The sequence below is a fragment of the Nylanderia fulva genome, unplaced genomic scaffold (genome assembly GCF_048542155.1).
Source record: "Nylanderia fulva isolate GAGA-0341 unplaced genomic scaffold, ASM4854215v1 Scaffold42, whole genome shotgun sequence".
Taxonomy (NCBI): domain Eukaryota; kingdom Metazoa; phylum Arthropoda; class Insecta; order Hymenoptera; family Formicidae; genus Nylanderia; species Nylanderia fulva.
The window spans coordinates 955028-969320 of record NW_028190499.1 but is presented as its reverse complement, the minus strand read 5'-3'; the positions used below and the strand labels follow the sequence as shown (position 1 = coordinate 969320).

The window sequence follows — 14293 nt, the reverse complement described above, 5'->3', positions numbered from 1 at the left end:
TTTTATTTCTTTTAAAGTACCATAATTTTCATTATCTTCAATATCTTCATTATCGCAAATTGGAATATTTTCAGAAAAATAGTGATAACAAAAAACATACTATCTTGTAGGTATTTAAATGTTCTTCATATTTTGACAATTAACTTTTCATATAATTGATACATATAATTCAAACTACCTCTTTCAAATAAAAAATGACATTTATAATATACGCATTGTAGGAACACAGTATAAATATTACTTGCACATTTAAGAGAATCTTAAACATCCTCTGTTATTTTTTTCCTGTTTTATCGACAAAATGTGAGGTTAGATAAACTATAAATTTATTTATTAGTTATACGGATTGTTTTTTATCTGAAATTAGACCAGGCCGGATTTGACAGTGGATAAAGGAATATAAGTGAAATGTTTCGATATCAATTTAGAAACCTATAGCCAATAAATAGATTTATAGTTTATCGAACCTCACATTTTGTCGATAAAACAGGGAAAATACAACAGACTTCTCAAGTGCGTTTAGAATTCTCTTAATAATGAATATACTATTATATGATATTTGAACATACTATTATATGATAAATTAATAATGAATATACTATTATATGAATATACTCTTAATAATGAATATACTATTATATGATGGTATTTGAAATTCTGTATATGGAACGTAAACATAAATATTTTCCTAACAATAAAAAGACCAGATTTTTTTTACCCCTTATTTTTCGTATTTTGTGTCAAACTCTTATAATTGGGAAGACGTTCCGTAGAAAACTCTCAAGTGAGAGAAGCGAAGCGTGCACTTTTCCGTGAACAAGTGCAAAGCGGTAGTGTTACAATGCACAATGTGTTTTCGTGTTTGGAGTGCCATTATAGCCAACGCTTGCTGCATTAGGACGATAAAAAGGTCGGAAAAGTAATCTTCGGAAATTGGCAAAGTTACGCGAATGGGGATTCTTTCACTCCCGACCTCATTTATCAAGGAGTATCGCAACTTGGTTCGTGGAGAGGGAACTCTGCTCCATTTACGAATCGATCTTTCGCCTTCAAATTACACGAAACTTTGTAGACAAGTAGATAATTAGTACAATTTTTTATATCGCGTTTCGGTTTGATCAACTGGGCGAAAAATCATCTTCAAACTAATTTCCTGTACATCTCTCACTCCATTAATTTTTCTATATTTCGTCCAGTTTGATGTCGATTTTTTATATTTAATTAAGGAGTTTTTTTTAAATAAATAATTGAGCGCTAATTTTCGAAAATGTTTGTTCATAGTTTAAGAAAACAATTTATTTGAAATTCTACGAAAACTGAAAATAACACCGGAAAATTGAGTCTGCGAGGATTTCAGCGCGGATTATGCAAACAATTTTTGTGTCCCGGGAAAAATATTACCTACACGATAGCAGACGGGATAGCGAAAATTCTCGCTCGAGCTGATCTCCAAGCTCTTTTCACATATCCAGCAACGGGAGTCTTCGCGACACACGCGACGACACAGCATCCGTAGCGCTAAAAATAATTCGTTCTGTAACACCGTGGCACCGCACCGGTTCGCTCACGTGTTTGCTGCTGCGGTTTTGCTTACATCGTGAACGAGAGACGAGAAAAAGAAGCAGCGTAAGTAATACAGGGGAACGTCAAGTCGGTTGGTAGGTAAAGTGCACGTTGCTCCGATTCGATGCGGGTTCGTTGATAAACTGCGCTCATCTGCTTAAGCCGGCGAGCGTTTGCGCGACGATGAAATATACGTGTTGAAATAATATTTTACCTGTCAATATATAGATTCACCCATTTCTACAAAATTGATGTGCTGTTAAATTTAACTCAGAAATCAAAAACAAAAAATATATAATTAATATATAATATTATACATATATTAATTAATTAACAGATGTGAAAAATAAATTACGATATTATATTAATTATGATATCGTTAATTAATTAGGCACAGAAATTGCGGAGAAATTGAAGAATTAAAGTTAAATTGTAAAAAAATTTAACAGCATATCAATTTTTTTTACTTCTGAGTTAAATTAAATATACAATTAATATATAATATTACACATATATTAATTAATTAATGGATATGAAAAATAAATTACGGTATTATATTAATTATATCATTAATTAATTATGCACAAATTTAGAAATTGCGGAGAAATTGAAGAATTATCGAAATAAAGTTAATAAAACATTTTTTATATGAAAATGTATTTACAAAAATTGAATAGGAAATATTTTATTAAATTCTTGAATTAAGAGATAAGGAAAGGATTCATTCACGATTTTTCTGTGTGTCTTTTATTTCTCATTTCTGAATTAAAAACAGTATATCAAATTTTCACAAATACGTGAATTTATATCCATACAGAGTTTCTCTCTTTTGTGGTTCTGTTGAATAAAGCAAAAATTATCTAATTTTTCAACATTGTTACGGAACGCAGAATTTTAACAAATTAAATAATAGAGAGTAAATCTACATGGTATAAAATAAATCTCGTTTTCTTTTCTTTCGCATTTCTATAATGCAGGAAAAATTGTTTGTCATTTTTATACGAATTAAATTAAGATAGGACCGAAAGCGGAGATATATTTCCCAGGTGATAGAGATATTAGACATCCAGGTGCATTCGCGGTTGAAAGCGACGATCTGATAATCGTAATTATATCTCGCATGCAGCTGTCGCGCGCATATAACATACATATACGAAAAATTTGTCCTGTCGAGAGTGGAGAAATTGTCGCGATTGCTATCGGCTGATTCTGGAGATTGGCTAAAGTGGCTCGATTAAAGGTCAACCTAGGAGCACCGGTCAAAAGGGTGCGAAAAAGTGTAGGAGAAATTGTGTTGGAAATAAATCAGATTTTCTCCTTCGATGCAAATGGCACGCTGTCCTCGATGCATTTTAATTGATGTGTCGCCGCTGTTGCACTATGAAACGAACTGAGTGCTCGCTAATTTATGCGTTTACGTTGAACGAGGACCAAAAATTGAGGTTGAAATGACGTTCGTCTATTGCGAAAATATATTACTTTTATTTTATAGAAATTTTTTATTTCTTGATTTAATTGATTTAAAATATATGTATCTATATACAAAGAGAATTTTCTAACTTTAGAATTTGCCCTGAGAATCATGGCAATCGTGAGATAATTATGGTATTGGCAGAATTTTATAAGAATTTTTCTGATTAATATTTTTATTACAATAAAAATATTAATATCTATCACAATAAGAACATAAAATATTTTTTATTGTAATAAAAATATTAATCAGAAAAATATATGTACTTTTACACATAGTAAAAAGTATTTATTTATATTATAATAAATTTTACTAAAATTTATTATGTTTAAATAAATACTTTTTACTATGTACATAGTAAAATTAATCGAAAATATTTTATATCTTATTGTGGTAGATATTAATATTTTTTATTGTAGTAAAAATATTAATCAGAAAAATTCTTATAAAATTCTAAATAATACTTTTAATTAATAAATACTTAATTAATAAAAATATTTAATTAATAAATAAATACTTTTTATTGTGATAAATATTTATCAGAGAAACTTTTATAAATTTCTTGTAATACCGTATTGTCGCGCGATTACAGTGATTTTCAGGATAAATTCTAAGAGAAAATTCTCTCTCTCTATGTGTAAAATAAATCTATAAAATAATATAATATAAAAATAATAATATATAAAATAAAATATATGTAAAATAGGTACTATTTCAAGTGTTATGTTTCGAATTATAAAGCATCGCAATTGATACTGCCTTAGGAAATAATTTCAAACTGGTTGAAATTTTCTCTGCTTTGCGCTCTGTTGTTATCAGTAGTAATACGTTGTAATCAAGCGTGTCGTATTTTTGTACGTCTAACGACATTGAACCGCTTTCGCCGTCGTTAGCGCATCTCGAAATTCGTTTCGGTAGAAACCGGTTGTGCCTCGCCATTACGTTTGGCTTGCACTTTCGCACGATGCCACCTTCTCGTGCCGTCAGTGAAATTACACCGATCAGATCTATACACGTTGTTGATGTAGAGAATCCTCGCTGCGCGCAGATCGCACGCGAAGATACGATAAAGAAGATTAATTAAAAAAAAAACGCATGGCGTATAAATAAATTTTATAGGAGATATGCTGAATCTTTCATATATATAGAATTATTATAAATAACGAGTACATTGTATTATTTTTCTTCAGAAATATAGCTAATTACGTTATACACACGTTTTATATAAATGAGAAAGATTACCACAAATTATATTTAACTATTTCGAAATTTTTTTCTAGTAAATTTGCTCATTTGGTTGATTTTTAAATAATATAAAGAGATTAAATTATATTGTCGAATAATTTTGTGCTTTATATACGATCGCATATTTCTTGTGAGAAAAGTTGACACTTGCTGTATGTAGTATACATATATTTTTGGTGAATCTCTCATGGAACTACAGAACCTCAGTTGAGAAAAAAAGTAGGTATATATCAATGAAACTGTGTCATCTGTTCTTTCAGAATTGTCGTTTTTCAGTTTTTGTTCCTTTTCTTCAATCTGTATCTTGCACTGTTTATTTTGCTCCCTTTCTATCGATATTGTCTTCGTATTTCTTATTTCTCACCAGACGACTTGGCACGTGCTAGTTTCATGAAATATTCTAAAAGTTTGAAACCTCTTCTTAAACACCAATTTAAATCGTACAATCTTCCCCTTTTTATCAAATTATATTTGAATAATATACGTGATATTTATATAAACTCACGTTTATATTTTAATACGTGAGTGTAACTGATTACAATTCTCTCTTATATTTAATGAGCAATATTACATAATTATTTTAATTGCGACAATTTAATTATGCGACAATCGTGTACACAAATTGATAAGTTCTCGTGCTATTTAAATTGATTAAAATTTATTTATTAAAATAATTTTATAAATTATTATGAATATTTATATAACGCATGCATTGTTTTTATTTATAAAGAGAATTATTTTAGGGAAATTTTGTTTTTTCTAATACTGAAACGTTTTCAATGAAGTTTTAGGCATTAAAATAACAAAACAATTAAAAGTACAAGACATTTTTGTCTTATTGATATAAGCTCTGTAAAATTTAATTCTCTGTAAAAATTTAATTTATTTTTATACTGAAAAAAAATTTGTTACCTAACTAAATTACTATTTTGTTAATTGAACATATATTAGTATTTAAGTCAAATATACGTTTTGTTATATTTAATTTAAATATTTTTATATGTTCAATTAACAAAACAATATTTAGTTGAAAAATTTAGTCAAGTTAACAAATTTTTTCAGTGTAACATTTTATTTCTAATAATTAAAAAATAATAGAATAACATAGCATTAAAGAAATATTAAAAATGTCATTATAATTTTTTTCTTATTTAGAGATAAATCATTTTCTTATTATATATAATTTATTATCTTATATAGAGACATAAATCCAAATGTTTTTTCTACGAAACAAAAAGTGCCGCAGCTATTTTAATGTCAACTGTTCGAGCGTTTTCGGAATCAGCTGATCCGTCCTGTCAAGTCTCGCCTGTCAAATCATCGTCCTGTCAAACTTTTTTCAGTGTAACATTTTATTTCTAACAATTTAAAAATAATACAATAATAGCACTAAAGAAATATTAAATATGTCATTATAATTTTTTTCTTATTTAGAGATAAATCATTTTCTTATTATATATAATTTATTATCTTATATAGAGATATAAATCCAAATGTTTTTTCTACGGAACAAAAAGTGCCGCAGCTATTTTAATGTCAACTGTTCGAGCGCTTTCGGAATCAGCTGATCCGTCCTGTCAAGACTCGCGCGCGACGCCAGCGCCGTGAATGTAGCCGCTAGTCGAAGCGCGCGCGCTTCGTCTCCCCTCTCTACGTCACTCGCACGAAGCGCGGGACCTGCCGAAGAACGGCAGTCCAGTCCCGATGTTTCCGCGCGGCGGTACAGTGACGAGTGCGCGCGCGATTCGTGTTTTCGTTGTCTCTAACCGCAGTCCGGTCGAATATACGTCTGCATTTCACGTGATAAATCGTGATCGCTCATGCATCGACGAAATACGCCCGACGTATTCCGTGTTTCGATCCGAAGCGGCGAATTGTAAAATGTAAGGTTATATATAAAGGTGCCGACGAGGATCTTGTGCACGTCCGTAGCATTTTTTTGTGTGTGTATTAATAAACTGAGATGAGCGTGATTTAAAGTCGATATTTTCGTATTGCGAGACTTGATGTGATTGGAGTTTGTAAACAAGTGAGCAGATGTACTTCTGATCTGCTCTTTCGTCGTTGAGATATTCCAAGGTATATTGATATATATAGTCACGTTTTATCTGAATATAGTCCAAAGAGACGTCCAAGCTGAGACAACGTCATGGATGTATATATTTCTCTTATATTTTAACCTAATTTTATTTCTAATTCAACTTATGTGTTCAACTATTACTAGTACAGCTTTTGTTTGATTTATAACATTTGTTATCTTATTGTTTGTGTATGAAATGTATAATTGTTGTGTTTATTGCTTATTTCTTATATACATTGTAATATTTCGTTATCTCAGTTTTTCTTCTCCATATATTGTTGGTGCAGTTTGGAGCTTTTTTCTCGCGATTAATAAATTTTTATTTATATATTTCACATATGCTAAATATTTTATACATTATGTAAAATATATAATATTTGGATATTGAAAATATTAGAATATTTATATAGGATATATTATATAAATTATATCTCTAATATATTCCAAATTTTCTCTTAAAATTTTGTAATTTATCATATCTAAACTTCTTCTCTACAATGTTGAATATTTTATTATTATGATAATGTTATGCTTATTCTTTCTTTCTTATACATTGCAATATTTTATTGTCTCAGTTTTTCTTCTCCATATATTGTTGGTGCAGTTTGGCGCTTTTATCGTGATTAGTAAATTCTTATTACATTCATATCTCTTACATATTCTAGATATTCTATCCATTATATAAAATATATAATATTAGATATCGAAAATGTATAGAATATTTTTTATACACGATATATTATATAAATTATATTTTTTATATATTTAAGATATCTCTCTTAATTTTGTATCCATCATATCTAAACTTTTTCTCAACTGATGTTGAATATTATTATTTCCTTTATGTTGACAAATATTATATTATACTCTTTCTTCTTAATATCGTAAAATATTTCTTATCACTTCATCGTTGATCGGAGCATCCAAGCAAAATGAAATTCGCCTGAAGACTCTTCCTAGATATGCACGTGCGAGAGATGAGAAAGAGAGAAAGAGACATTTGCAGATAGTCACACGCCGAGATTAGACCGATTAGGTTTCGCATTCGGCAGAGAATCTTCTCTTATCCGGACTTGTTTACGCACAGCTTGCTTCGCTGCAGCTGTCAGTGAAAGAGTAACGATGCACTCGAGTCTTCTCCGCATTGCACGGAGAGAATTAGAATTTACTCTGAAAATCATGATACTCGTGTGACAATTATATGATATTGGAAGAATTTTATAAGAATTTCTCTGATTAAAAAATATTTACGATAAAATAGTAATATCTACCACAATATATATAAAATATTTTCAATATACATATTTTACTATGTACATAATAAAGTTTACGCATTAATATTTTTATTGTGGTAAATATTAATCAGAGAAACTTTTATAAATTTTTTTAATACCACATTGTTCCACGATTACAATGATTTTCAGGAAAAATTCTATGAAAAAATATTGGAAGAATTTTATATGAGTTTCTCTGATTAATATTTACCACAATAAAAAATATTAATACGTACATAGTAAATTTTACTCGAATTTCATCGAACATATTTTATATCTCATTGTGATAAATATTAATATTTTTTATTGTGGTAAATATATATTAATAAGAGAAAACTCATAAAATTCATCCCATGATTTTCAAGATAAATTCTACGAGAAAATTCTCTCCGTGTGTAGGTGCTTTATTGCGAATTTTTTCACAATTCTGCGTGTATCGAAATCTGTCATGGATCTGTCAAATTTAGAAGGAACTTGTAGGAGGAAAGAAGGAAGGAAGGAAGGAAGGATGGTTCGAATTTTTTTATCTTTTCCTTGTCCGCCTCTCGCGATAATTTCGAAATAATTCGCGCATAATTCTTCGTACGCATAATGGAGACGTGATATTTTCTGGCATTTTCCTAAAATTATTACGTGTCGGGGAATCGCGAGAAAGGCAATTGCGGGATCGACACGATGCTCGATAACTAGATAGCAATTTAGCTCGCGGGATCTCTCTCTTTCTGTACGAGCGAACGATCTCGTGCACCGCAAACGAGCGACTCGATTTTTTTTTTTTTTTGTTGCGAACCCGATCCTTCTACCGGCCGTCCGATCGAAATGGCTGTCTTTTGTGTCCCGACCCGCGTCTCTTGTATATGTCGGTGTATGAAAACCTGTTACTCTCCCTATCATGCGACTTCCACTCTTCGCGTCCCTTCCACTCTTCTTTCTTTCCTGTATTTGGTCATACGACGTGAGTGTCAACCCTTTGAGACATGTATCGTATTCGCCCTGCGACATAATACATAGAAAAAAATCTCCGTAATTATATTATAATATTACATCAATGTTTGTCAACTTGGCAGCTTTTACTTTGTTAGAATTTTCATCTGGAGAACCGGGCATTGTCAGGGAATTTTATAAATCTGGAATTGTCAGGGAAAAGTCAGGAAATATTACTCTCCTGAAAAAGAGCAAATTAGATTCAAAACGTCACTATTTTAACATTTTCTTTTTGAATTAATAAAAATTAATAGTGAATTTTAATCGCGCATTTTTTTTATTAAGGATATGGTTTTAATTTTTAATTTTAAAGTGAAATTGTCTTAGGATGAAATTTGAAAGATTTAGCGCGAGAATCGGAATAAAAATTTGTAATTTATAAAATCTATTTTTTTATGTTCGAAATTTGGAAAACCGGGCATTGTCAGGGAATTTTATAAATCTGGAATTGTCAGGGAAAAGTCAGGAAATTTGACTATTTATTTGGAATTTTTCACATTATTCTACATTTTTCTCAATAATTGAAATTGTTTATTAAATAAATTTTTCCTTGACTTCCAACACGCTAATTTTCTGTGTTGTTAAAAATCGATTCATCTACAGCGTGTTTGTTAATTTATATTTTCATCGTCGTGTTATTTTATTTCAATGTGTTTAATAGAAACAAAATTAAAAAATTTGATATAAATAAAAAAGATAATTATTTAAATAGTTTCTAGTGACATGTTTGTTTCGATTATCGTACATAATGCAGATTGTATATTTAATTTAAATTTTTGTTCTAAACCACAATCTACACTTCATTCCTCTCGACCAATAGAGCCAAACGATTAAGAAAGAAAGAAAATTTGGAAAATTTGGAAACTAAGGAATGAGAGGAATGAAGTGTAGATTGTGGTTTAAAAATTAAAGAGCTGACTTAAAAATATTCTTATTATTTTTTGTTTTAACTTTCGAATCTTTTCATTGTTGATAAAAATATCTCAAGGATTTCATGATTTAACATTTAATTGATTTATCATATAGATATATGCAAATTATATATTTGAATAAAATATATAATTTGACTATTATATATTGACTATAGTAATATTAAAAAGGAAAAAATTAATTTCTAGCCTTGGAAAATCTGAAAAAGTCAGAAAATTTTTTTATTGAGTCTGCTGGACACCCTGTTAAAGTTTATAATCTTATAACACATTAATTTCAATGATAATATAGAAAAGATTAACTCTTAAAATTTATCACAAATTGTATTAAAATTATATGCAAAGATTTTGAGACAATATGTATTATTTAAAAATCAATTAATCGTTAATGAATATTTTTATTAATTATTCTCGTGACGTATATAATGAATAATGTTACGCGTAAATAATAATTGATTAGCTAATTTATGATATATAATATACGATATTTATGTTTGCATTAGGAAACCTCATGCTTTTATGCTTGATCTTGTATGTAATTGCGCTTAATAATTAGCTATTATTGTATACACCTGCAATAATTTAGGAGGAGAAATGAGAAAGTGTAATATAAGAGAATGAAACACACATAACTTGGTGTGGTATTATTATTACATACTGCTGCGGCATGAATTACAGATATTAAAGTACTTGTTTTATAGCTGTTTCACATACGCATTATCGTAAAAGACATAACAATAACTGACCACACCTAAGCGACCCTGACAAAGCACCACTCGACAATTCTGTCTACGCAAAAGTGTGATGATGTACATTCCCACACACATACACACCCCTTTCTCCATTATTTAATACCAGGCTTTCTTCATTTCCTCGGAAAGTTTCTTAAAGAAATTTCTTTTCATGTCATCTTATAAAATATGCTCCCCTGACTGGAAATATATTGTAGAGAAAATTTTATTAAAAAAAAAATAGTTTCATTAAGGAAGTTAATATTTTACTTTTAATTAAATAATGCAATTTTTGTTGTAATAAAATATCAGCAAATATTTATATAACAGTATTCTTTTATTATCGCCTGAAACATATTTAAAAATTTTTTTAAAACAGATATACGATGTATCTCACTTTAATTACATTAAATTTTAATGACAGCTCTTTTTATCGCAGAAGTGAATTAACTTACTTGAATTATTGAACAATGAGAACCGATAAGACGGGCGATTTTTTCTCACGGTTATTCTCTTTATCAATTATAGCGTTGTGACTTGATTTTCGATTGTATAAAAAAAGGCAATATCGATATACGTGAAAATTGTTTTAAAATTATCAATAAGATTATCAATAAAGATATTTTAAATTAGTAAAGAAAGAGGGAAGAACTTTTTTATTGCCTTTGGTTGAAAGATAACATTCTGTCAAATTTGCATTTGCTTGTGATATGACAATTATTAGCTTATCCTTCAAACTGCTTCTCGTTTAATTCAAGAGGACGATTATGTTGTTACACGTGTCTGAAGAATAGTCGTTTTTTTCGATGCTATACTTTCGAGCCTAATGGCAGAGTAGCGATTAATCATCGCGTCGTGTTATTCTATCTAGCGATCTTTTTTTAACCTCTTCATGTTGATACGATCATGCGTGTGTCGCGATTACAAATGAGGAATTTGACACTCAAAAAAATATAGAGCCACCCAAGAACCGGTCAATAAACTTCGGCGCATAAAAGGGATTTATAAAAATTATTTGTAATATATAATACATATTTTTATTTATTATATTTATTATATAATTTATTATAGGTATGTATTTTTATTTATAAAAAATTAACAAAATATTTAATTAAAATCTAGACTAATTAACTCCGGTAAAGATGAAAGCAGTGTACATCAAAGGGAATGTAAAATTAAAAACTTTCTTTTACAAAATTTGACACAAAAAATTCCGGAAAACTGTAATTTTCATTATCTAAATTTAATCACATGAATTTTTTTATTTTTATTATATACTACAATATTTTGTTTGAAGCATTTTTAGAAAGTTGCTGTATAGGAACTGTTTGCACGAAAGTTAATAATTAGCTTTAATATCGATTTAACATTGATCAAGCATGAAAGCATTGTGTTACTCGCCCAGATGAGTCACGATTACAGGCATAACGTCATTCTTGTTGTCAAACGTCTCAAGGGATTGATTACACTACGGAGTTCGTGGAATTGTTTTATACTCCGTCAAGCGTAGGTGAACACGTTAGCACAATATACTCTTGCATATGCTATCGAGTAAAGTAAAGTAAAGTATACCGGAGCCCCTATGGCAACACAAAGTATATTTCCAAGAGATAAAGTTTAACCTACATGTTTTTTAAATTTTTTCGGAAAATTTGTGATCGAAATATTTTTTAGTTTCTCTCTCTTTTCTTAAAAAAAAAAAGATTTTATTAAATGTTAAATATTTTATAAAATATTCCACCCGTGTCAAATATATATATATATATATAAATACCTATTTTTATAATTGAATTAATTGTTGTTAATTAAAGTTCATTGTAACATATATATGCACATATTGATCGTATTAAAAACTCATTCTGTAATACGAATGTGTCTCTGTTTTCGGATATTTTCACTACAGGCTTTATTTTGTTATTTGCAGATTATTATTACTCGTCAATAATCCTGCGGCACGTTTATTCAATTCGCTTCGATATGTGCGATAAATGTAATTAAATCATTACGTTAACGCGCGTCGGATATAAATTCTGTCACCGGCAATACGAGTTTATTTCATCGTCGTGTATGTACGTCGATATCGCCGATAAACAGCGGGGCAATTTTTTCATGTGACACGAAATCGTTGTAATAAACTCGAGTCAGCTGCTACGTTCGATAATTAAACGAATGCTTTATAAAATGATACACTTCCACCGGAAACGAAGGAGTGCACATGTCATGATACACTCGAGAGGGTCCCTGTCCGTTAACGAAAGTTAATACGCCCCTCTTTCATTGAATCTGCATTACAGCAAATTATTCTATCAAACTGTTCTGCTCTTCGGATCCGTTCTCAATTGTTTTTTATTTTTATTTTTTTTAAATTTTTATGGCGGAATTTATCACGATCGTTTCGTCTCGTCGAAGCCGATTCAGCGAAACATCATCTTCATTCAACGTCAGCTCTCATTCTTTTATCGCGATGAAAAATAGATTTATTTGACGGCGCTCTTATTGACAGCTACGAAAAAAAATATACATATATATATAATGTGAACCTTGCCGGGGTCTGCCATTATCGTACGTTCTTGCACCTGGCACACGATTTTTCTCCAACCGTTCAGTTTGCCCTTTCTACCTCCCTTTCTTCCTTTTCGGAAAAAGAGCAAAATAGATTCAAAGCTATTTTAACACTATTTTGACATTTTCTTTTTCGATTAATAAAAATTAATAGTGAATTAATCGCGCATTTTTTATTATTAAGCATTTTTTTTATTAAGGTTTTAATTTTTAATTTTAAAATGAAGTTGTTTTGGGATGAAATTTGAAAGATTTAGCGCGAGGATTGGAATTTATAAAATTTTTTTATGTTCGAAATACATTTTGTAAATTATAGATCAGGATGTCTAGCGGTTAGAAAAATAGGGAAAACCAGGCATTGTCAGGGAATTTTATAAATCTGGAATTGTCAGGAAAGTCGGGAAATTTTACTATTTATCTGGATTTTTCATATTATTCTATATTTGTCTCAATAATTTGAAACTTTTTATTAAATAAATATAAACTTTTCCTTGACTGCCAGCACGCTAATTTTCTGTTAAAAATCGATTTATTGACTATTATATATTGACTATAATATGACTAACATTAAAATATCGTTAAATAATATGACTATTATATATATATATAATAATGACTATATTAATAATATAACTATTATATCTATATTGACTATAATATGACTATTACATATTGACTATAATATGACTATTATATATTGACTATAATAATACTAAAAAGTCAGGGAAAAAATTAATTTCTGGTCTTGGAAAATCTGAAAAAGTTAGGAAATTTTTTTTCATCGAGTCTGCTGGACACCCTAATATGATTTAAGTTGTTTTAGGATGAAATTTGAAAGAGAGAGATTTAGCGCGCGAGGATTGGAATAAAAATTTGTAATTTATAAAATCTTTTTTTTTATGTTCGAAATTCACTTTGTAAATTATAGATGCATTTCACTGTTGCATCGAATCATTTCATCTTTTATCAATAAATCGGTCTTCGATATATCGTTGCTGTTTGCACAGGCGGCAGGTGCGAGTCTTTCGACGACAGAATTCGAGTCACGTTTCAGCAGGTGCTTTCAGCGATTCGTCCGTATATTTCGTTCATCGAGGATTGAACATTGGACCTTATCGGAATGGTCCCGAAACTGCTCTCGATAGAGATTACGTCGCGCGATAACCGAGAAATGTTCGGTAACGTCGAGAGGCGGACAAGATAAGTTGCGTGTTGAAATTATTTCTCTTTCTCTCTCTTTCTCTCTCCTTCTTTTTGTCATATGTTCACGTGACATCCCAGATAAGGACGAGAGAAACCGGACGCCGGGTTCTCCGTGCTTACGTCTCTTTGTTCTAATCGCCGAGAGTATCGTTTTTTATCGGCAAAAATGTGCAATCGTATGCGTGAGAAAATGCATCATTTTGAATTTATGGAAATCGAGATGGGAGAGACAGAGAAATTTGTAAAGTGAA

At 29.8% G+C, this 14293-nt stretch overlaps 2 protein-coding genes across 6 annotated transcripts in view; both read left to right on the top strand.

The window, feature by feature from the left end:
- The window catches only part of raskol (Ras GTPase-activating protein raskol), a 449557-nt gene that overhangs the window by 287673 nt on the left and 147591 nt on the right, over window positions 1-14293 (top strand). The window lies entirely within an intron of this gene.
- The window catches only part of LOC114936081 (Ras GTPase-activating protein raskol), a 60714-nt gene that overhangs the window by 21865 nt on the left and 24556 nt on the right, over window positions 1-14293 (top strand). Inside the window, exon 1 of one of the 3 annotated variants that reach the window (XR_014925524.1) lies at window positions 5987-6358. The exons of the other annotated variants lie outside the window; for them this stretch is intronic. The gene's annotated coding sequence lies outside the window, so the exon portion shown is untranslated. Of the gene's footprint in view, window positions 1-5986; window positions 6359-14293 lie in introns of those variants that run through there. 3 annotated transcript variants of the gene reach the window in all.